The sequence below is a fragment of the Macaca thibetana genome, chromosome 3 (assembly GCF_024542745.1).
Source record: "Macaca thibetana thibetana isolate TM-01 chromosome 3, ASM2454274v1, whole genome shotgun sequence".
Lineage (NCBI taxonomy): Eukaryota > Metazoa > Chordata > Mammalia > Primates > Cercopithecidae > Macaca > Macaca thibetana.
Window position 1 is genome coordinate 122015798 of NC_065580.1, and position 23005 is coordinate 122038802.

Below are 23005 nucleotides of genomic sequence, written 5' to 3' on the forward strand. Positions count from 1 at the left end.
AAGATAAGGAAATTGGAGTACACTAAACGTGCCGAGGGGATTTTACACAAACAAGGAATATCAGGAGGGCCTTTCTAGATGATGATCTTTACAACAGAAAATGTTTGCTTTATGAGCATGAATGTTATGCTGAGAGCAGATGTTACTGTTTATCTATGTTCTACTATCACAAGGTTTTAGGATCCTCTGCTGCAAAACAGTGTTCTCTCTAAGTGGGTTTTAATCGTTACTAGTAATGAGCATTGTAACCTCACCTCTTCACAAAATGCTTAATCAAACAATCTGCCAGACAAACATGTTCGGCATGCATTCAAGATGCAAGGATGGGGTACGTTTCTCATTTCAAGTCAAGTGGAGGAAGGAGCATCAGGTGAGGATATAAGACAGGACAGGACATGGTGTATATGGTTGGGGTAAGTCTGCATTTGTTGAAAGCCTAATGCAGGGCAGGTTTTGGGCCGCAATGCAATCTCATTTGCAATCTCATTTCATTTTCACCCCAGCCTTTTGAGGTAGGCACTAATGGTTCAGTGTATACACAGGGAAGCAGAAGTGGAAAGAAGGTAAGAACTTGCTGAGTGTCACACAGCTAAAGCCAGTTCCATCTGCTGTCAGAAACAAAAAGTAGATAGATGTAGTCATTTTTCACAAACTCCAAGTGTTCTTTGTAGGCAATGAGTCTTGTTATCTAATTACTGACAGAGTGAATTGCTTTGAGTCATCTATTCTAAAACAAAGTTGTCCTTTTTGGCAGGTATTCTTCAAACTGAAACAGACATGTCACCAAGAGCAGACCAACCACTGCTGCTAGCTGACTGGTGACGCTTGACGTCATCAGCGAGGCACCTTCTTACCATTTGGTGTTCTGCATGTGTTTCACTGAGAGTTTGGGGGGCTAAGATGGAATTGGGCATATCTGCTTTAAAAGAAGATTCTAAGCCTAAACTTTAAGGTCTTTGTCTTTGGCAAATACATTGACACTGCCACCCTCTTGGTTTTTCATTTGTTACAACAGACCCAGAATGCATCACTATGTGCCCATTTGTGGGAATTTGTACACATGAGACACTTTTTTTTTTGGAGAGAGAGTCTTGCTCTATCACCCAGGTTTGAGTGCAGTGGTGGGACCTTGGCTCACTGCAACCTCAGCCTCCCAGGTTCAAGAGATTCTCCTGCCTCAGCCTCCTGAGTAACTGGGATTACATGTGCCCACCACCATGCCCAGCTGATTTTTGTATTTTTTTTTTTAGTAGAGACGTGGTTTCACCATGTTGCAGGCTAGTCTCAAACTCCTGACCTCGTGATATGCCCACCTCGGCCTCCCAAAGTGCTGGGATTTCAGGCGTGAGCCAACGCACCTGGCCTGAGGCACCTTTTTTATTATGTCATGTGTATGCCTGCATGGCAGGTTGTAGTGTCACAGAAAGCGTGCTGGCAAAGGTGGCACCTAAAGTTAAAGATGGCAGGCAAATGAGTGAAGAAGTTGAATAGAAAAGGAGTAAGTTGAAAATAGGCCTCACAATCACAGGAAATAGACAAGTCAGTGGGAAAATTTTTAATGTTAGCGTACATAAATTATGTAGATATTTGCATGTCTGAATTTTCTCTTGAGAAGTCCAGAGCTTACGTTAGACTCCCAAAGTGCTCCAAGACACTGTGAGAGAAAAAAGAAAGAAGAAAAGACAAATTGGCTACTGCACTAGGTAGAGAAAATATTAGAGCAGGCAGGGAGGAAATGCAAGGAGGGAGAGCAAGGAGCAAAGGGCCCCAGAAGGAAGGGCTCTAAGAGAAAGGGCATTGGTAGCCTTAGGGAGCGGGACCCAGGACCAGGAGGCTGTGGTTGACCAACTTGAGAAGTATGTCCGAGTCCTCAGGGATGATTTTAGCAAAGGAGATGACGGACTGTGGCTGCTATTATTCTAATGACTGTACATGTGTTAATGCATTTAATGTTTCAAAGACCTTCTGACATGGGTTTGCTTAGCATCCAGTCTTGGAGATACCAGCAAAGAAAGGCTGGGTCCTTTGCAGGCTCTGACAGCAGCAGGCAGGAGAGCAGGAGTATGAGCCTGCCTCCAGCCTCAGCCACAAGTCTGACGCTGCCTTACAGGCACTGGATTGAAGTGACAGTTGCCGGTGACTTTTTCGGCCCTTCCTCCTCACAGAGATCTCTGGTTCTGTGAATTCCTGGCTATGTAGACAGGGAGTCTGTCATTTGAATCATTTCTCAAACCCACTTTCTTCTGATTCCTGCTCCCCAGGCAGCCTACATTTCACTTGCACTTGGTCTAATTGATTATTGCTTTTTCTGTCTTCTCTTTCTTGCTGGCGGCCCCTTGTGACCCTGAGGGGGCAGTATTTACAGCCACCATTTGCCAGGGGGATGCGCTTTTCCTTCTCATTGCCAACTAATGACTCCATTCCATTCTCATGGGCAACCACAGCAGGCTACACCTAGATGCTTCTTAAGCGATTTCTGGGTTGCCAAGGCTATTCCATTTGTCTGAGGGGCTAGGCCTCTCCTTCTTGATGACAGAGACGTGAGTTTGTACAACACAAATGACCCTGACACCTGTGCCCACAAAGTTCCTTTCCTCTTGCTCTCAGCTCTAAGTGTTTATACAGCCAATCTAAAATCACTGGAATTAGAAGAGACACTAGTGATTTGTTATTTGCTGTTGAGGAAAATGCTTTCTGGAGAGCACGTGTTTTGGCCCAGTGCATAGGTTATCTGTAGCAAAGTTTTGACCAGAATTCAGACTTCCCAAACTCCCAGTTCAGAACATTTGAAACTGCACCAATCTCATCCTCAAGGTCAAACCTCTGTGTCTAAAGAACTTCACTTTGGTGCTGCATGTGAGGATGAGCCCCTCAATATCACGAGGTAGCTATAAAGACTGAATCCAGGCTGGGGACAGCTCCAGGTAATGCTGATGAGATCTGACACCCACAATGCAATCTGGGGAGTCAACAAGAGAAGAAAAGTCTCCATGGAACCAACGAGCAGCACTGAGAGCTAAGGTCATAACCTGTGAAGACATTTTCTGCTATGAAAAGATAGAGAGGCCAGGCAAAGAAGAAATGGAGAACAGTGAGAGTAGGAAGGTAGAGATAGAAATAAGGAAGACAGTCCAGTGGAATTAAAATATACAAGTGTTAGGGTCTCCTGGAACATCGCTTGAGGTGGACCCTGGCAGGAGGGCCTGGGCAGTGGAGCCAGTTGATGGGGACAAGTTGCATGGGTCACTTACTTCCAAGACTCTGCACAGTCCTGGCTCAAATGGATTAAGAGTTTCAGTGCAATAATCAAGTGACTCGGGGGCGGGGGGGCAGAGGAATTGCCTTTCTTTAGAGATGCAAGGGCTGCCAAAGTCATGGTGGGGCTGGCATGAATCACAGGGCAGTGAGATACAGAGGGCATCTGACTGGTCACCTACGCAAGGAGCTGGGCCAGGAGCATTGATGGAGAATCAGACACAATGGTTTTAGAGTATAATGGGAAAAATATCTAATTGCTCTATGATCCTTTGAAGCCTCCTGTAACCACGCAAATGCCTTAAGAAAAATGAAATCAAGCACATCAAGTACCAGTGTCATCTTCTGTATGGCTTGTTCTCTCTGGGACATGATACACCACTGCAAGCGACACATCAACCTCATTTCCTCTATCCCTGCACTTATTTTAAATTTTAGTTCAGGAACATAGGAACATGATTCGGTGGGCGTGACTCTCTCTACTTCCACAATGTCTTAACAAAATACAATTTGAAATCACCACCTCTCACCACCTCTCCTCCCCCAGTTGTGATTTCAGAGTCCTTTTCTTTTTCCAATTAATGGTGCAGTCACTAATACCTTGCAATCACAAATAACTGTCATGACCTCTCACGGATTATTTTTTCCTTTTTCATTTAATTGACTATGATGGAAAATCACAGATGCTAAACTCAAGTGTTGGCAAGGGCAAAGAGAAAAAGCTTTTATTCCATCTCTTGAAGCATACTTTAATTGTGCTGTGTAATACTGCATAATCATCTCCTTGGTGACAGTTAGCTAACAAAGTTGTTTCATGATCTTTAAATCTGTTTTTAAGACCCATGAACCATAACTGGGTAATTGTCCACCCTGCATAATAAGCATGGTAATTGGTGCAGGGAAAAAACACATAATTACAAGACATCAGGGTTACCCGAATGTGGGTTTGCCCAAGCCCAGCAAATAAGCAGAATCTCCAGATAGATTATTGTTGCACAATTTTTTGGTAAAATCCTACCTTCACAATACAATTCTTTTTAGTATCATAAACCTTTATGGCTTGTTCATAGTTTGAAAACTGTGTGTGTGACAAAAAATTTTTACATATGTTATTTGATTCTCACTGCAAGAGATTGAGGTGGAAATTAACCTATTATCACTGACATTTTAGAGATGAGACAACAGATTCAGGAAGATTAAATGTCCGGCTGTTGTGAGGGACAAAACTAGTGGGTGCTCAGGACTCGAATAATACCTATCTTAGTCCATTTGGGCTGCTGTAACAAAAATACCACAGAATGGGTGGTTTAAAAAGCACATGTTTATTTCTCACTGTTATGGAGGCTTAGGAAGTCCAAGATCAAGGTGCTGGCAGATGTGGTGTCTGCTGAAGACCCACTTCCTGGTTCATGGATGGCATCTTCTTACTGCATCCTTGAAACTGTCTGTATAAATTTTATAAAAATCATCAGAGAAAATGAGTGGATGAGAAACAAAAATAAACCAAGCTTGCAGCACACTCAGTATTCATCATTGGGTCAGCTTGCTCTCCAACCTGCTTCCTCATAGATTTTCTCTGCTGTTGTCCCAGAATCACGTAGATCTTATCACAGGATTACAGTTATTCTTAACTTCTCTGTAGATAACAACCTGGACATTGTAAAATGTTAAATTTTCCATCCGAAATACTCTTTTGGTCCTGTGTACCAGTGAAACTACTGATGTCAAGTGGTCTGAAGTACCCCATGAGTCACTGACTCACCAAAGAATGCAGTTTCCAAATCCCAATGCTTTCATCTCCCTTACCCTGACCAATAAGTAACCATAATTTTCCAGCCCTTCACTTGCCAAAATCTCCTTAAAAACTTCAGTCCGGAACTCCTTAGGGAGATGGACTGGAAAGTCCCTCCCATTGCCTCACTCGGGATCACTAAACTCTTTATCTGCTGCAAACCCTTCTGTCTTCGTGTATTGGTCTGTTACTAGGCAGTGGGCATACTAACTTGGTGGTTCTGTAATATTCTCACGTGGCACAAGAGGTGAGGGTCCCTCTGGGGTCTCCTTTATTAGGGTATTAATCCCATTCAGGAGATCTCTACTCTCATGACCTAATCACTTCCAAAAATCCTACTTCCTAATGCCATCACATTGGAGGATAGGATTGCAACATGAATTTGGGGAAAAAACAAACACTCAGTTCATCATTGGGTAGTGACCCAATTCATCAGATTTCTAATCTATAGAATTTTCCACCAAATTGGGAGGGAAAAAAAAGAATCTTTCTTCACTCTTCATTTTCAATGAGAATTTTTTACTTTCCTCTTCCTTCCCTGTAATTTCACGATGTTTTGGTAAGTGGAAAGACTATAAAAAAAAGTCTCAGGTAGGTCCAAGCTGTGAAGTAGCTGGCACAAGCTTCCTCTGTGCACTCAGGGAGCTCCATCCTTTGTGGACACTTCCGTAAGAAGTGGGCTGCAGAAAGTCAACATTCAGGGAGCAAGCCCCGAGGAAATCCTTTTCACTCACCTTGTGTTCTTGGTGTAAGATCTACGTCCTTGTTCTCAAAGAGATGATTGGGGCTATTTTCATTTTAAGAATCCTGCAATGAAAGAATTAGTCTAGATAAGATTCAGAAAAATTGAAGAAAAATTGGCTAAGACTACATGTGGCTTTTTTATTGACAAACCAACTTTATTGTGATTTTTGGTACCTAGTAAAGATTCTTAAAAATAACATGAGTGTTCAAGATTTATCTTTCCTTATGTTTTTTGAAGACCTCACTGTACTCAGTTTCAGCAAAAACTTACATTCCTAGCCCAAATTAATTTACACAAGTACAGAAACAACTTTCTGGCAAAACCCTCTTCTGCTCTTGGCTTTTATTGAATGCCCTTGTAAGAAACATTTCAGGAATTGGAAACTTGTAGTAGCTGAAAATATTGTCTGTAGGTTTCCAATCCTTTATATTAGAGCTCAAGAGATGTAATTTTCATGAGTCTATTCATGGGGAAAAATGGTCTCTTAATGAAAACAATGTTTTGGCTTCCATGTAGCAGAATAATAATACTTAGAAGGCAAGAGAAAGTAACGGACGAGGTCATCATGTGCTGCTGATTAAGTGCTGTGCTGGTGTCAAGCATGAGTTGAGCACTCGGGAATTTACAGCTTCCCACCTGGGCTTACTGTTGATATTTCCAACTCAATAGACCCAGAAAGCACATATTCTGCATTATGTTATTAATCAACCACAGGGTCAGTAGACACCGTAGAAGTGAAAAACGTTAGAGGACTTCATCTACCTGATTGTCTGCACCACAGATAGAGAAGTGTAGAACCCAAGTAGTGCAAAAGGAGGCATTCCAGGAAACTTGTGAGGTGCCTAGGCATAGAGGAGGATGGGAAGACCTGGTGTCTCTGCAGCCCAGGTGTCAGATAAGTGCAGGACCCAGTGCTATGACACAGCTACTCAACATTAGCTGAGGCCACAGAGGGAGAGGTGAGTATACAGCAGAAGCTGGGGTCATGGAGCAGACTCCTCCAGGCACAAAGAAGAAGGTAGAGAAACACTCTCAACTCTCTTTCTTCTGTCTTCTAATCTTCCACCAGAGGCTGTCATTGGTCCAACCTCCCTGGAAAGCCTGAAGGAAAGGAAACTGACACAGAGTCCCAGAAGGAGAAGATGTGAGAGGGACTTGAAGGAAATGGGTGCTACACACACAAGATCCCATTTAACCCTGGCTGCAGACCTGCAGTCTAAGTGAGTCACCACTATTTTACAGAAGAGGAAACAGAGGATCAAGGAGATACAGAGCCAACAAGCAGAAGAGGGAGGACCTCACCCAAATCAGTGGGATTCTCTTACCCCTACACCGAACTGTCTCTCTGTTCTGTTTACAACCTCAGGAAGCTATGTCTGCCCCTGCTTTTTCTATTAAAGTGCCTGAGACTCCCCCCGAGACTTGCTCTGCTTGGTGGAACTATGCCTTGCATCCTGCCTCGTCCTTGTTCAAGTCCCGTTTCTTAACAAAGAAACCGGCATCATTTCTCCTCTCATTTCAAAAGTCTTCCTCAACTTATTTTCTCTCAGACTCTTATCTTGTCTCTTTTTTCCATTTCATCCAAATTCTCTCTCCTTCCCCTAATTTGCTTTCTTTAATTATCCAGACACATGTAAATAAGTTTGATAAAGTTGTGTGTTCGGATTCCCATTCAAACTGTATTTTCTTGATGATTTTAACTATTTTTACAGCTACCGTCAAAAACACATAGTTAATGAATATTAAACTATATTACTGAAAATAACCTGTCTACTGATTTCTAGATTTGACTTTTGAGTGGTTTTATGTGAATACAGAACAGGTATCTCAAATTCAGCATGACTGGTACCACGGTTTCTTAACTTGAGCACTATTGACTTTGTGGATCATGTAATTATTTGTTGTTTATTGTAGAATGTAGATTCATAGCAGATGCCAGTAAATTCTATGGCACTCCCTCATCATCCCCAGATGTGAAAATCAAAAATATCTCCAGACATTTCTTTATGTTCCCTGAAGGGCAAAACCACTTCTCATGTAGAACCACTATCTAATATTGAATTTATCTTTGCTCTTCATATCCACAATATTTCCTTCGATTTCTTGATAAATTAGTAAATTTGCTGCTTACAACATTGTTAATGGCAACATCAACTTCTGCACCGGTAAGATTTGAAATTATGCCATGATTTTATCAATTCCAGCTTCTCTATATTTTGTTTCCAACCATCTGACAAATTATTTAAATAATATCCTAATAGTTCCTCTTGAACTTATTTTTGCACTTTTGAGCTTAGATCCCATCCTCATTTGGACTATTGCAATTGCATGCTCATCTGGACTTTCTACTTGTGATTTCTAACCATGTCCACTTATTTCTCACATTGCCATCAGAGCTTTCTCTCCAGAGCACACATCTGATGAGCTGGCTGCAGCATCATATGTCTGCAATGGTTTCCGGGGTATCAATATCCATAGTAACTCCTCAGCTAGTATTCAGTGTATGTATCCATCCATTTATTTAAAATATATTTTGTAATCATCGAGCATTGTTTTAAATATTTTTGATCTGCTGATGAATAAAACTGAATGAAAATTCTTCCTCCATGGTCCTTACACTCAAGTAGGACAGAGAAATAATACAAATACACAAATAACTTATAAAAAAATATTAAAGGGTAATATGTGCTATGACAAAATTAAGGCTAAGAAGTAGGATGGGGAATGCTGACATGAGCATGTGTTGTGGATTTTAAATGTAAGAATCACAAAATTCATCATTAAGGAAAGGACATTTGAGCAAATGCCAAAAGGAGGTGTAAAAAGCAGATACTAGGGAAAGGAGGAGAGAAAACAGCACATGCCAAGGGCCAAGGGTGGGACTATACCTGCAGGACTGGAGGAAGACCAAAGAGGCCAGCAGAGAATGACCAGGTCTAGTTATGGCAAGACAGAGGGTTGACAGTGAGATGGATGGCTCTTGGGACATTTTATACAACCTTGAGGGAAAACAGTGAAAGGGGAGGGAAAACATTGAAAGCAAAGGGAAAACAGTGCAATTATCTGGAAGTGATGTGAGATGGCTTGGAAGAGACACTTGGTAGCTAGACATGGAGTCACATCTTGTATATCTTTTGAATAAATATTTGTTGATGGATTAGATGGGATATGAGTGAAGTCAAGGTAATCCCAAAATTCTTGGCTTGATTTTAGGATGGAAATGTTGCTCACCAAAATAAGAAAAACTGAGGAGTAGAGTAGATTTTGGAGGAAGATTTTCAGAGTTTAATGGCACATTATCATATTTGAGGCATATGTTAGATATCTCATAGGAGTATTGCATACCATGAATCTGAAGTTGAGGGGAATTGTTTGGCCTGGAATATATCCCCACACATATATGTCATTGGTATACAGATGGTATATGAAGCCATGAGACTAAAGATAAACAATATGAGGAGTGTTGATAGGGAAATCTAGCAGAGAAGGATCAATACTAGAGTTCTGGGATAGTTCAATGTTAAGAAGTTGAAGGGAAGAAACCCACAAGCTATTGAATGTTAGGTAAAATACTTAACTGTTCTGATATTGATGACTTTGTATAGGATATGTCTGTCTGCTTCATAGTATTGGCATGTAGTTAGGATTAATGTGATTGTGCCTCTAATGTGTTCAGCATGGGGCCTGAAACAGAATAAGAACAAAATATGGAGGGACAATGAGGGTGATGATCATATGGTGATGATGATGGCAATGATGGAAATAAAGGAGGAGGATCGATAAAGCAATAATAATAATAATAATAATAGTGATAAGAAGAAGAAGTATAAAATCAACAAGAAAAGTGAGAAATGGGTGTTATGTGTCCAATAGGCTTTTGTAAGTGCCAGTTACTTTCACTAGGTGTTTTGTGGACTCAACCTCATCTAAATTTTACAATAACCTTGTAGAATGCACACTTTTAAGTTTATTTCACAAAATCAGAAACTAATGCTTATAAAAAAGTATGTTGTAGCTCTAAAATTTTCCCATGAATGAAAAACAAAAAAACAGAAACAAAAAAACTTGCATGATCAAATCTAGATCTTTCTGATCTAAAGACCATGCCCTTTCCAGTACATGTGTAATCTCATCGAAATCATAGCATTGTGGTGTAAGGTAATTGCAGAATTACCTTAAACAACGCAACAAGCAAAAAACAAATAACCCAATTAAAAATGGGCAAAAGACATGAACAGACACTTCTCAAAAGAAGACATGCAAGTGGCCATCAAATAGATGAAAAAAGTGCTCTACATCACTAATTACAAGAGAAATGCCAATCAAAACCACAATGAGATACCATCTCACACCAGTCAGAATGGTTATTATCAAAAGGTCAAAAAATGACAAGTGGTATTAAGACTGCAGAGAAAATGGAATGCTTATACACATTTGGTGAGTATGTAAATTAGTTCAGCCCTGTGGAAAGCAGGTGAAGTTTTCTCAAGAATGTAAAACAGAACTACCATTCCACCCAACAATTCCACTACTAGGTGTACATCCAAAAGAAAACAAATCATTCTACTAAAAAGGCATACACATTTGCATGTTCCTCACAGCACTATTCAGGATAGCAAAGACATGGAATGAACCTAGGTGCTCATCAATGGTGGATTGGATAAAAAAAAAGTGCTACATATACACCATGGAATACTACACCATCATAAAAAAGAATGAAGTGATGTCCTTTGCAGCAACATGGATGCAACTGGAAACTACTATCCTAAACAAATTAATGCAGGAACAGAAAACCAAATAGTGCATATTCTTACTCATAAGTGGGAGCTAAACATTGAGTACTCATGGACATAAAGATGGCAAAAATAGACACTGAAGACTACTAGAGAGCAGAGGGAGAAAGGGGAGCAAGGGTTGAAAAATTAACTGTTGGGTACCATGCTCAGTACCTGGGTGACAGGCTCATTCACACCCCAGACACCAGTATCATGCAATATACTCAGGTCACAAACCTGCACATGTACCATCTGAATTTAAACTAAAAGTTGAAAACAAACCAAACCAAACCAAAAGAGAATAGTAGTCCTGTTTTATTTGGAACGTTATTCAAAGTAATAAAGAAGGTTGCCTCTATAGGACCCAGAGACCTTAAATCATAGTGGCACCTGCCTAATTTCGAGTCTGTATTTTACTTAGGTAATTGTATATGATACCATGTAATGCTGGCAGAATTATTTTTCTGGTGTAGCTTGCATGTGAAAAACATTTCTCTTCCAATGAAAACAAAAGTAGCTTGAGGGGAAGAAGGCATAACTCTCTTTCCATACTAACTTTTCTGACATCAACTTTGTTAAAAAATACTGATTTTAAAATTCTAATGTCACTGTATCATTAGTAATAAACACTAGAGAAGTTGACAGATTACTTAGGGAATTCAGAGTTACTAATAACTATGACATTGTTTCAAGTGTGTTAATTATTTGGAAGACAACAAAATGTTGTAGGTGGTAATAATGTCTTTTGCTGGTAATAAAGTTAAAAAATAAAATTATTTTCTGTGGGACTAAAATTTCACAAGGTTATATACAGATTTTAATTTATCATCTGTCTCTTTCTTTGCACAGCTATACGTGTGCATGAGTTCTTTTTCACACTGCTATAAAGAAATGCCTGGGACTGGGTAATTTATAAAGGAAAGATGTTTAATTGACTCACAGTTCCACATGACTGGGGAGGCCTCAGGAAACTTACAGTTATGGTGGAAGGCAAAGGAGAAGCAGGGACCTTCTTCACAAGGCAGCAGGAGAGAGAGAGTGAAGGGGGAAGAGCCCCTTATAAAACTATCAGATCTCATGAGAACTCAATCATTATCATGAGAACAGCATGGAGGAAATGACCCCCATGATCATTTTTGTCCATTAAAATGTGACAAAAATGAAAATCACTCTTGACATCACTTTCAAACACTTTAATGAAGGAGCTTGAATGAAAAAATAGGAATTGATGGAGTTATCTTTAAAAGTAATTTTATTTTTGATGTTTTTAAATTGTTGAGAATAGCAGCTTTTGATACCCCAAAGCTGCCTGGTACCATTAGTAGATTATGGTGTGCATGGCACGGCATTTTCCTATTACACATATAAATTTCACAGAACATCAAAATGAGACAAGGCCATTTATGAACATTATTGATCACGACTAAACAAGATGAGTCTGTAATCAAGTTTAACATAAATAAAACATTAACATTGTCCATATAAACAAAAAATGACAAATACCCCCTATGCTAGCTGATATAAGTGAAGGTGGCTTCTTTAGCAATTATTCCTTTAGCTTTGGCCAAGTCTTCTTCCTTCTAGATAAAATGTATTCAGAAACCCAATCATAGGACAACCCCTCCTCCTTGACAGCATCCAATGCAGAGCATAGTCCTGCTTTCTGAAAACTTACTCGTAAATCACCTAACAGCCTAAATGTTGTAATAATGCTTTCCTAGCTCTGTCTTATTAAAATGTGGTAAAGTTCTCCATGGTGTGTGTCCCTTCTCACTGCAAAGAGTAATAAGCACAACTTGTTCAAAACAAATGCATTCCTGGTGGCTTTCATTGGTCAGCACTGACATCATAATTTGTAGATTTAAACTCATTTCTGAGTGTTGCCTTCTCTCCATTGCTTTTCATGGCAAGTCGACCACATTTCCATTTGTCACTTAATGTTTTAAACACTGGACTATAAAGTAATTTAAAATGTAATAACAGATACAAAGTTAATGAATTTTTATATGACACATTTTTCTCCCCAAACTTGGCAGTAAAATGTTACTTCTATGATACGGTGCCATGAGAGTTTAAGAAGGTTATTATTGGGAAAATAATTGTAGACAAGTTGCAAATAAGAGAGCTGCAAAGGCAGAATGGGAGACTGAAAAGCAAATGAGAGAAACAATTACTGGAGAATCAAGGAAAGAATGATATGAAGGAGACAGAAGCTGCTAGTTCAATCTGGCAGATGGAACATACGTTTTTGTGTCCACTTCTCCTCAAAATCCTTTAAAATCTCAGAAAGGGATTAAAAAGGGGCAAGCATACAACTTCAAAGAGAAGACAAAGGGACCATCACCTGGTGAAAGATTTTAACATATTTTTGAAACTTAGAAAGTAGACCCAGCAGGTTGCTGATGCTTAGAAATAAGTGGTGGGGCTGAATATGCAGGCGAAAGGAGTCTGCAAAAGAAAGCCCCCCTAACACAATCACGACCCCCTCCACCATTCTCTCTCCCACCAAACACCAACTATGACCCCCTCCACCATTCTCTCTCCCACCAAACACCAGCTATGACCCCCTCCACCATTCTCTCTCTCACCAAACACCAACTATGACCCCCTCCACCATTCTCTCTCTCACTAAACATCAACTATGACCCCCTCCACCATTCTCTCTCTCACCAAACACCAACTATGACCCCCTCCACCATTCTCTCTCCCACCAAACACCAACTATGACCCCCTCCACCGTTCTCTCTCTCACTAAACATCAACTATGACCCCCTCCACCATTCTCTCTCTCACTAAACATCAACTATGACCCCCTCCACCATTCTATCTCCCACCAAACACCAACTATGACCCCCTCCATCATTCTCTCTCCCACCAAACACCAACCACAACCCTCTCCATTATTCTCCCTCTCATCAAACACCAGCTGTTTGTTCAGCTAGGGAAAAGGAAAAGTAGAGAGAGAAGGATAAAATCAAGTAGCCATCTCAAAAATGACCGAGGAAACCTTGATAAATATCTATGCCATTGGCATCCCAGAGTAAATGCTTCTTCCTCCTGGTGGTGGTGACCTGGCTTAGAAATGCTCAGCTCACGATTGCTTGGATGAGTTGATAAATAGTTCACAAAACTGTGCATACTCTACTTAATTTGTTATTTAGAGGTTACTGGAGAATAATTTTTGACTCCCTGCTCTTTGCTTCATTCCCTGATTTTAGAACCTAGCCTTCAGTATGATATGACTCAGCTGTATTTTCTCTGTAAAACAGTAACTAGATACTAAGGAAAGCAAGCATGCAGAGCTCAGGAAAGAATGCCTGCATATTAAAAATGTGATGGCTGAAGTACAAATGCATTAATGCCTCTGGTGATAATTAATTAGAAGTCATAATGGAAAAGAAATGTTAATAAATACACACAAATATTATTTAGAAATACATATAATGAGAGATGTATACTACTGGTAGAAGAAAAAGCAAGTTTCATTTAGTTATTTAGAAGAGAATTTCAATAAAGATACATGCTACATTAGTGAAAGTGTTAAATAAAAATGACAATGAAAACAAGTATATAGATACCCATATATGCATATATATGTGAAATATATATATGTGTTTGTACAAACCCTAACAGGCTCTATTTTGTAATCAATTGAGTAAATATGAATCCATTACAAAAAAAAAGAATGAGTATATATGTGTGTATACATATACAAAATTATAAAGCGCTGTCGGTCCACCAAAATTTTAAAGCACTTTGTAAATGAATAATAATTTAGTCAGTGTGACATAGGTGGATAAGAATAATGAGGCATATAGATCAATGAAACAGAACACTAATAACAGAAATATTATTATTTTGCCTCTCTTTCTAGATTTATGATGTGACAAAGTAGGTATTATAAAGGAAAGTGAAAAAATATTTACTCTATTTTACTAGGGGAAAATGGGTTACAATTTGGTTCAAGAGAACAAGTTCTTTAATGTGTGAAAGGATGGACATTCCTATACTTTAAAGCAATAGAAAATATAAACAAATATTAAAACATGCCACAAAGGCAAAAATAAATCATCTGTGCATTTCCAAATAACAGAACTAAAATTAAAAATGAATCACTGAACATCAAAACATTTATATCAAAGGAAAAGATTAGAGTGATTTAATTATCCTACTATAAAGACTAATACAGCTTAATAAGATAGAGTGTACAAAGTAAAGCAGCAAGGGACAAAGAATATAAATAATTCCCACTCATGCCTGTAGCCCAAGCACTTTGGGAAGCTGAGGCAGGTGAATCACCTGAGGTCAGGAGTTCAATACCAGCCTGGCCAATGTGGTGAAATCCTGTCTCTACTAAAAATACAAAAATTAGCTAGACACGGTGGCATGTGCCTGTAATCCCAGCTACTCAGGAGACTGAGGCAGGAGAATTGCTTGAACCAGGACCCAGGAGGCAGAAGTAGCAGTGAGTAAGATCATGCCACTGTACTCCAGCCTGGGTTAGAGAGTGAGACTGTCTCAAAAAAAAAAGAAGAAAAAAGAATTCCCACTCCAGAGAAGACAGCAGCAGCTACATTTTGTACAGCTCTTGGCTACTTATGCTTGACTGTATCCCTATAGTACATTTCCCATTTCTGAATTTTGGTTTTCTCATCTGCAAAACAAATAATAGTGGGACAACATGATAGCAGCAGACTGTGAAATATAAAGATATGGAAAGGTCTGAGTGGCATAGAATAAATATTAGCTAGTATTAGTGTCATCATCATCATCATCATCATCTCAATGTTTAATCCTCACAATGATTCCATGAGATATGCATCATTCTCCCTATTTTGTAGAACAGAAAAATTAGACTGAAGAATGTGAAACTACACATCAAGAAATAGCAAGAAACAAGACTCTACACCCAAGCTCCTTTTGCTAAAGTAAGACTGCCTCAAACCCTCAAGTAACAAATTGAGGAAAGTCAAAATAATGAGCAATTTTTACATCTGCATCTCTTTTTTCTCCAACCAACCAGAATGCTACCAGTCCCCATCAACTGTGGGTACAAAGGAGGTTTTTTAATTCTAATCCTGCTGGTGCAGTTGCAGCACCACCACCCTCATGCCAGAGTTCCCTCCAGACTCCCTGTCTCTCCTGCCCTCCACACCCGCACATCTCTGGCTTGTGCCCACCTTTTAAAGCAACTCTTGGAGGCCACGCTCAGGTCCATATCCCTGGGGTCTTCAAAGGATATTTCCTTGACTTGGGACAGGGCTATCCACCTCCCATCAAGTAGACTAACTCCTTTTCCACAGTAGGGAGCCACAAGAAGATTATAATAAAAGTCAGAGCCCAGCGCTCAGGAGCGCCACAGTGGGAGGGCAGTGGACCCCTTCTCATCTTCAGGCTCTTGCATACTTCTCACTTTTCATCTCCTTTCACGAGAGCCAAGTCATCCCAGAAAGGCTCCTAGAGTGAATGTTTGTATTTTCAGAAGAGATCCTCCCACCTTCAGAAGCTCTGACTTAAACCAACACGTTTCTTCTTTTCATATCACTACCTGCAAAAGAAAGCTTAGGAACACACTCTGGAGTAGGAGCTAAGACCTGAATCTGTGCCTTCTTTTTCCGCCTTGCTGCTGCGATCATTCCTCCCTCCCCAGGCAGGTGCTAAGGGCACTGTTTGAGGGGTTCATTCCCCAGGGCCTGGGAGGTTCAGGTCAAAAGCAAGCATGAACAAGAGGTGCAGCCACATTTACTCGTGTTGGAAATACTGTATTGAAAAAATACACTCATGATTGCTGTGTGAGAATGTGTACATTGACACACTTGTAAAGTAAAACATAATATAAAATCATATCAATTTGTATCTAAAAATTGTTTTCCTTAAAGAATATACCCAAAGGATGTAATTCAAAATTGGAAAATGTATAGCGCACACACGTTAAATATATGCTTTAAAATAATATTTATGTAGTGGAAATGAGGAAGTAAAATTCTTGTCTGAAGATGGGATAACGGATAAGTGCATTATGGTACACAAATATGATATAATATTATGAAATAATTAAATTAAGATATGAAACTATTAAGCATGTAATGACTATACAACATACGAAAATGTTTCTGATAGAATATTAAATTTAAAAAGCATAATCAAATATAAGTTGTAATTTTTATTTTGTTCAAAGTGCACGTGCACATGCAAAAAAGCAAAAGAGCTGCATTTCTGGTGGCTGCATTTCTTTCACATTGTTTCCTTCATATTGCTAGAATATTATTCATGCAATTAACAAAAGTCAGAAGAAAATCACATTGATTCAGATGTTGGAGTATTTACTTTGTTAAAATACAAACTTACAAGCTGCAGGAAAATCCATTCTCAAAACATCAAAAATATAAAAAACCAGGATGACATTTAATTTTGCTTCCTTTCCTAGAAGATATTTCAAAGAACATATTCACTTGATTACTGAAATCCAGAAATGTACGGTGCCATTTGTACCTCTATGTTTGATTTGATTTTTCCAATGATATTTCATTTCAATGAATATCCAGTGGCCAGGCTTGGTGGCTCCCACCTGTAATCCCAGTGATTTGGGAGGCCAAGTGTTTTGGGATTCTCAAGGATCACTTGAGGCCAGGAATTCGAGACCAACGTGGGAGCCATAGCAAGACCCTGACTTTCTAATATATATATATATACACACACACACACGCGCACACACACACACACACACATATATATATATATATGTAGGCACCATGGTACACATCTGTAGTCCTAGCTATTCAGGAAGCTGAGGCAGGAAGACTTTTTGAACCCAGAAGTTCAAAGTAACAGTGAGCTATGATTTTACCACTGCACTCCTCCCTGGGTAAGAGTGAGATCCTATTTAAAACAAAACAAAATAAAAACCAAGCAAGCATTTATAATTTTAGAATTTGGGGTGTTTAAAGTCAATTTAATTTAGTTAAAGTAAAAAATCTCTGCTTAACACTTGCAATATGCAATTGTTTTTATTTTTGGTTTCGTAAAATTTGAATTCCAATTCCAAGCTGAACAAAGAGAGAACTCTCTCAGAGGCACATGGGCATTTACAAAAAGGTAGGGAGTGGTTTAAAAGTGTCTTGAAAAATATAGAAATAAAGGGAGACTTACACAGTGCCATCAGCACTTTCCACATGCAATTATCAATGTTATAATGTTATTAATAATACAAAAGCAGATAGCCTGTAAAGTAAATGCAAGCAAGCAAAGTCAAGATCAAGTGAAGATCTGCAGGTAGAATAATCTTTTGTACCAGTCCATCAAACGACTATGTTTGAAGAAGTGCTACGTTCACAGAAAAGAAGGGATGCATATGGGGCCTGGGCAGAAAGGATGCTAAGGAGAAGACTGGGCCACCCTTACTCAGAAGTTCAGAGATGTGGGTGCCTTATTTACCCATCTGTGTCTATCTAGCTCCATTTGTTTACCCTTTTGAGCATATGAATAGATGCCATTTGGTAATATTAACTTTTATTATTGTAGAGTTTCTACCATTTCCATTTATATCTGGCTCAACAACAACCACGCTGGTTATAAGTTAGTTCCTGTGCAGAAAAAAAGCACATGCTGAGTAATGGATTTGTACACTCTGAGACACTTGGCAGCTGCATATCTAATGATAAGCCAATAAACGTTATTCTCATTTTGGCAACCTGTGTCTTATAGTTTGATCACAGTTGGTCTGTCTTATTTGGGGAACCCAAGGTCTTGGGCTGGCGGAAATTCAGACCCAGCTCCTAACTTTAATCATCTCTAATACTGATAACAGATAGTGGTTCCATGAATATATTTTGATTGAATGGGCTGAAATAATGTCAAAGTATGGGATTTGGCTGCAGTCACTACTGTCTCTAAAGGGCATCTGTATCTTACCACGCTAACTGCAAGACAAGCAAAGTGAGGACAGGTCTCCGAGAGATCACGAGTTGCTACACTTGCTGTTGGAAACAAAGATGACATCAGGTTTGTTTAGGAATTATTTGATAAGAAGATGTCTTAGGAGAAGTATTTAGGGAGCAGCCAAAATGCTGAAGGTTCTGTAGAATTGGTAGACATCAGATAGGAATTTGGCCTGGGAGGGATTGAGAGCAGAATTTTGGGAAGAGATTATACCGCGCTCCGTGGGAGAGTGCTTCTGAGCAGTTATTAACTATGCTGCATGGTTCTCCTGTCTTAGCAGTGAGGCCTATATCTTCTGATTTTTGATAAACGTGCCAAAAACAGACAATGGGGAAAAGACAGTCTGTTCAATAAACGGTGCTGGGAAAATTGGATATTCAAATGCAGAACAATGAAATTAGGATACAGAAATCAACTCAAACGATTGAAAACTTACATGTAAGTCCTGAAACTGTAAACACTAAAATAAAGGATAGGGGAACATCCCATAACATTAGCCTGGGCAATGATTTTTGGTCAGGGAACAAAAGCAAATAAATAAAAATTTGTGATCTTTTTCTCAATTCACACGAGGAAGTTTTCATCATATATATCCCCAGTCGATGAATATGAAAAGCATACAGGCGTCTCAGTATGTTCTGAGATTGAAATGGGGCCTTTTAGAGTAAGAGGTTGGGAACTGTGATTTCAGGGTATATAAGAAGTGATAAGCAGATGTCTCTAGGGTTCCTCTGCCTTTTCATTTTTTTTTTTTTAATCATACTTTAAGTTCTGGGATACACGTGCAGAACATATAGGGTTGTTACATAGGTATACATGAGCAATGGTAGTTTGCTCTACCCATCAAGCTGTCATCATCTACATTAGGTATTTCTCCTAATGCTATCCCTTCCCCTGCCCCCTACCCCCTGACAGGCCCCTGTGTGTGATGTTTCCCTCCCTGTGTCCATGTGTTCTCATTGTTCAACTCCCACTTATGAGTGAGAACATGCTTTGGTTTTCTGTTCCTGTGTTAGTTTGCTGAGAATGATGGTTTCCAGCTTCACCAATGTCCTTGCAAAGGACATAAACTCATCCTTTTTTATGGCTGCATAGTATTCCATGGTGTATATGTGCCACATTTCTTTACTTAGTCTATCACGGATGGACATTTGGGTTGGTTCCAAGTCTTTGCTATTGTGAATAATGCTGCAATAAACATACATGTGCATGTGTCCTTATAGTAGAATAATGTATAATCCTCTGGGTATATACCCAGTAATGGCATGGCTGGTCAAATGGTATTTCTGGTTGTAGATCCTTGAGGAATTGCCACACTGTTTTCCACAATGGTTGAACTAATTTACACTCCCACCAACAGTGTAAAAGACTTCCTATTCCTCCACATCCTCTCCGGTATCTGTTGTTTCCTGACTTTTTAATGATCGCCAGTCTAACTTGTGTGAGATGGTATCCCATTGTGGTTTTGATTTGCATTTCTCTAATGATCAGTGATGATGAGCTTTTTTTCATATGTTTGCTGGACATATAAATGTCTTCTTTTGAGAAGTATCTGTTCATATTCTTTGCCCACTTTTTGATGGGGTTGTTTGGTTTTTTCTTGTAAATTTGTTTAAGTTCCTTGTAGGTTCTGGATATTAGCCCTTTGTCAGATGCAAAATTGCAAAAATTTTCTCCCATTCTGTAGGCTACCTGTTCACTCTGATGATAGTTTCTTTTGCTGTGCAGAACTCTTTAGTTTAGTTAGATCCCATTTGTCAATTTTGGCATTCGTTGCTATTGCCATTTGGAGCTTTAGTCATAAAGTCTTTGCCCATGCCTATGTCCTGAATGGTATTGCCTAGGTTTTCTTCTAGGGTTTTTATGGTTTTAGGTCTTATGTTTAAATTTTTAATCCATCTTGAGTTAATTTTTGTATAAGATGTAAGGAAGGGGTCCAGTTTCGGCTTTCTGCATACGGCTAGCCAGTTTTCCCAACACCATTTATTACATAGGGAATCCTTCCCTCATTGCTTATTTTTGTTAGGTTTGTCAAAGATCAGATGGTTGTTAAATATGTGGTGTTATTTCTGAGGCCTCTGTTCTGTTCCATTGGTCAATATATCTGTTTTGGTACCACTACCATGATGGTATGGTTACTATAGCCTTCTAGTATAGTTTGAAGTCAGGTAGCCTGATGCCTCCAGCTTTGTTCTTTTTGTTTAGGATTGTCTTGGCTATATGGTCTCTTTTTTAGTTCCATATGAAATTTAAAGTAGTTTTTTCTAAATCTGTGAAGAAAGTAAATGGTTGCTTGATGGGAATAGTGTTGAATCTATAAATTATTTTGGGCAGCATGGTCATTTTCATAATATTTATTCATCCTATTCATGAACATGGAATGTTTTTCCATTTGTTTGTATCCTGTCTTATTTCCTTGAGCAATGGTTTGTAGTTCTCCTTGAAGAGGTCCTTCACGTCCTTCGTAAGTTGTATTCCTGGATATTTTATTCTCTTTGTAGCAATTGTGAATGGGAGTTCACTCATAATTTGGCTGTTTGTCTGTTATTGGTGTATAGGAATGTTGGTCATTTTTGCACATCGATTTTGTATCTGAGACTTTGCTGAAATTGCTTATCAACTTAAGGAGATTTTGGGATGAGACGATGGGGTTTTTTAAATATGCAATCATGTCATCTGCAAACAGAGATAATTTGACTTCCTCTCTTACCATTTGAATACCTTTATTTCTTTCTCTTGCCTGATTGCCCTGGCCAGAACTTCTAATACTATGTTGAATAGGAGTGGTGACAGAGGGCATTCTTGTCTTGTGTCAATTTTCAAAGGGATGCTTCCAGCTTTTGCCCATTTAGTATGATATCGGCTGTGGGTCTGTCACAAATATCTCTTATTATTTCAAGATATGTTCCACCAATACCCAGTTTATTGACTGTTTTTAGCATGCAGGGGTGTTGAATTTCGTCAAAGGCCTTTCTGCATCTATTGAGATAATCATTTGGTTTTTGTCTTTGGCTCTGTTTACGTGATGGGTTATGTTGATTGATTTGCATATGTTGAATCAGCCTTGCATCCCAGGGATGAAGCCAACTTGATCATGGTGGATAACCTTTTTAATGTGCTGTTGGATTGGGTTTTCGAGTATTTATATTCTGGAACTCTTATAAGGCAGTCCTGGTGGTGACAAAATCCCTCAGCATTTGCTTGTCTGGAAAGGATTTTATTTCTCCTTCACTTATGAAGCTTAGTTTGGCTGGATATGAAATCCTGGATTTAAAATTCTTTTTTTTTAGAATGTTGAATAATGGCCCCCACTCTTTTGTGGCTTGTAGGGTTTCAGCAGAGAAGTCTGCTGTTAGTCTGATGGGCTTCCCTTTTTGGGTAACCTGACCTTTCTTTCTGGCTGCTCTTAACATTTTTTTTCCTTCATTTCAACCTTGCTGAATCTGACGACTATGTGTCTTGGGGTTGCTCTTCTTGAGGAGTATCTTTGTGGTGTTCTCTGCATTTCCTGAATTTAAGTGTTGGCTTGTCTTCCTAAGTTGGGGAATTTCTCCTGGATAATATCCAGACGTGCGTTTTCCAGCTTGGTTCCATTCTCTCCATCACTTTCGGGTACACCAATCAAATGTAGGTTTGGTCTTTTCAAATAGTACCATATTTTTTGGAGGTTTTGTTCATTCCTTTTCATTCTTTTTTTTAAAATCTTGTCTTCATGCTTCATTTCATTAAGTTGATCTTCAATCTCCTATATCCTTTCTTCCGCTTGATCGATTTGGCTCTTGATACTTGTGTATGCTTCCCAAAGTTCTTGTGCTGTGTTTTTCAGCTCTATCAGTTATTTATGTTCTTCTCTAAACTGATTATTCTAGTTAGCAATTCTTTTATCAAGGTTCTTTTATCAAGGTTCTTAGCTTCCTTGCATTGGGTTAGAACATGCTCCTTTAGATCAGAGGAGTTTGTTATTACCCACCTTCTGAAGCCTGCTTCTGTCAATTTGTCAAACTCATTCTCCATCCAGTTTTGTTCCCTTACTGGTGAGGACTTGTGATCCTTTGGAGGACAAGAGGCACTCTGGTTTTTGGAATTTTCAGCCTTTGTGCTCTGGTTTTTCCTCATCTTTGTGGGTTTATCCACCTTTGGTCTTTTCTGTTGGTGACCTTCGGATGGAGTTTTTGCGTGATTGTCCTTTTTGTTGATGTTGATTATATTGCTTTCTGCTTGTTATTTTTCCTTCTAACAGTCAGGCCTCTCTTCTGCAGGTCTGCTGGAGTTTGCTGGGGGTCCACTGCAGACCATGTTTGCCTGGGAATCACCAGGGGAGGCTGCAGAACAGCAAAGATTTGTGTCTGCTCCTGCCTCTGGAAGCTTCATCCCAGAGGTACACCTGCCACATGCCAGCCAGATTTCTCCTGTATGAGGTGTCTGTCGACCCCTGATGGGAGGTGTCTCCCGATCAGGAGGAGACCCACTTGAGGAGGCAGTCTGTTCCTTAGCAGAACT

At 39.4% G+C, this 23005-nt stretch overlaps 1 long non-coding RNA gene across 1 annotated transcript in view; it reads right to left on the reverse strand.

Annotated features, from left to right (window-relative positions):
* Positions 1-5781: 5781 nt before the first annotated feature.
* Positions 5782-23005, reverse strand: part of LOC126951484 (uncharacterized) — a 65107-nt gene continuing 47883 nt past the window's right edge. Inside the window, exon 3 of the long non-coding RNA XR_007724489.1 lies at positions 5782-5854. This is a non-coding gene — a long non-coding RNA (uncharacterized LOC126951484). The remainder of the gene's footprint in view (positions 5855-23005) is intronic.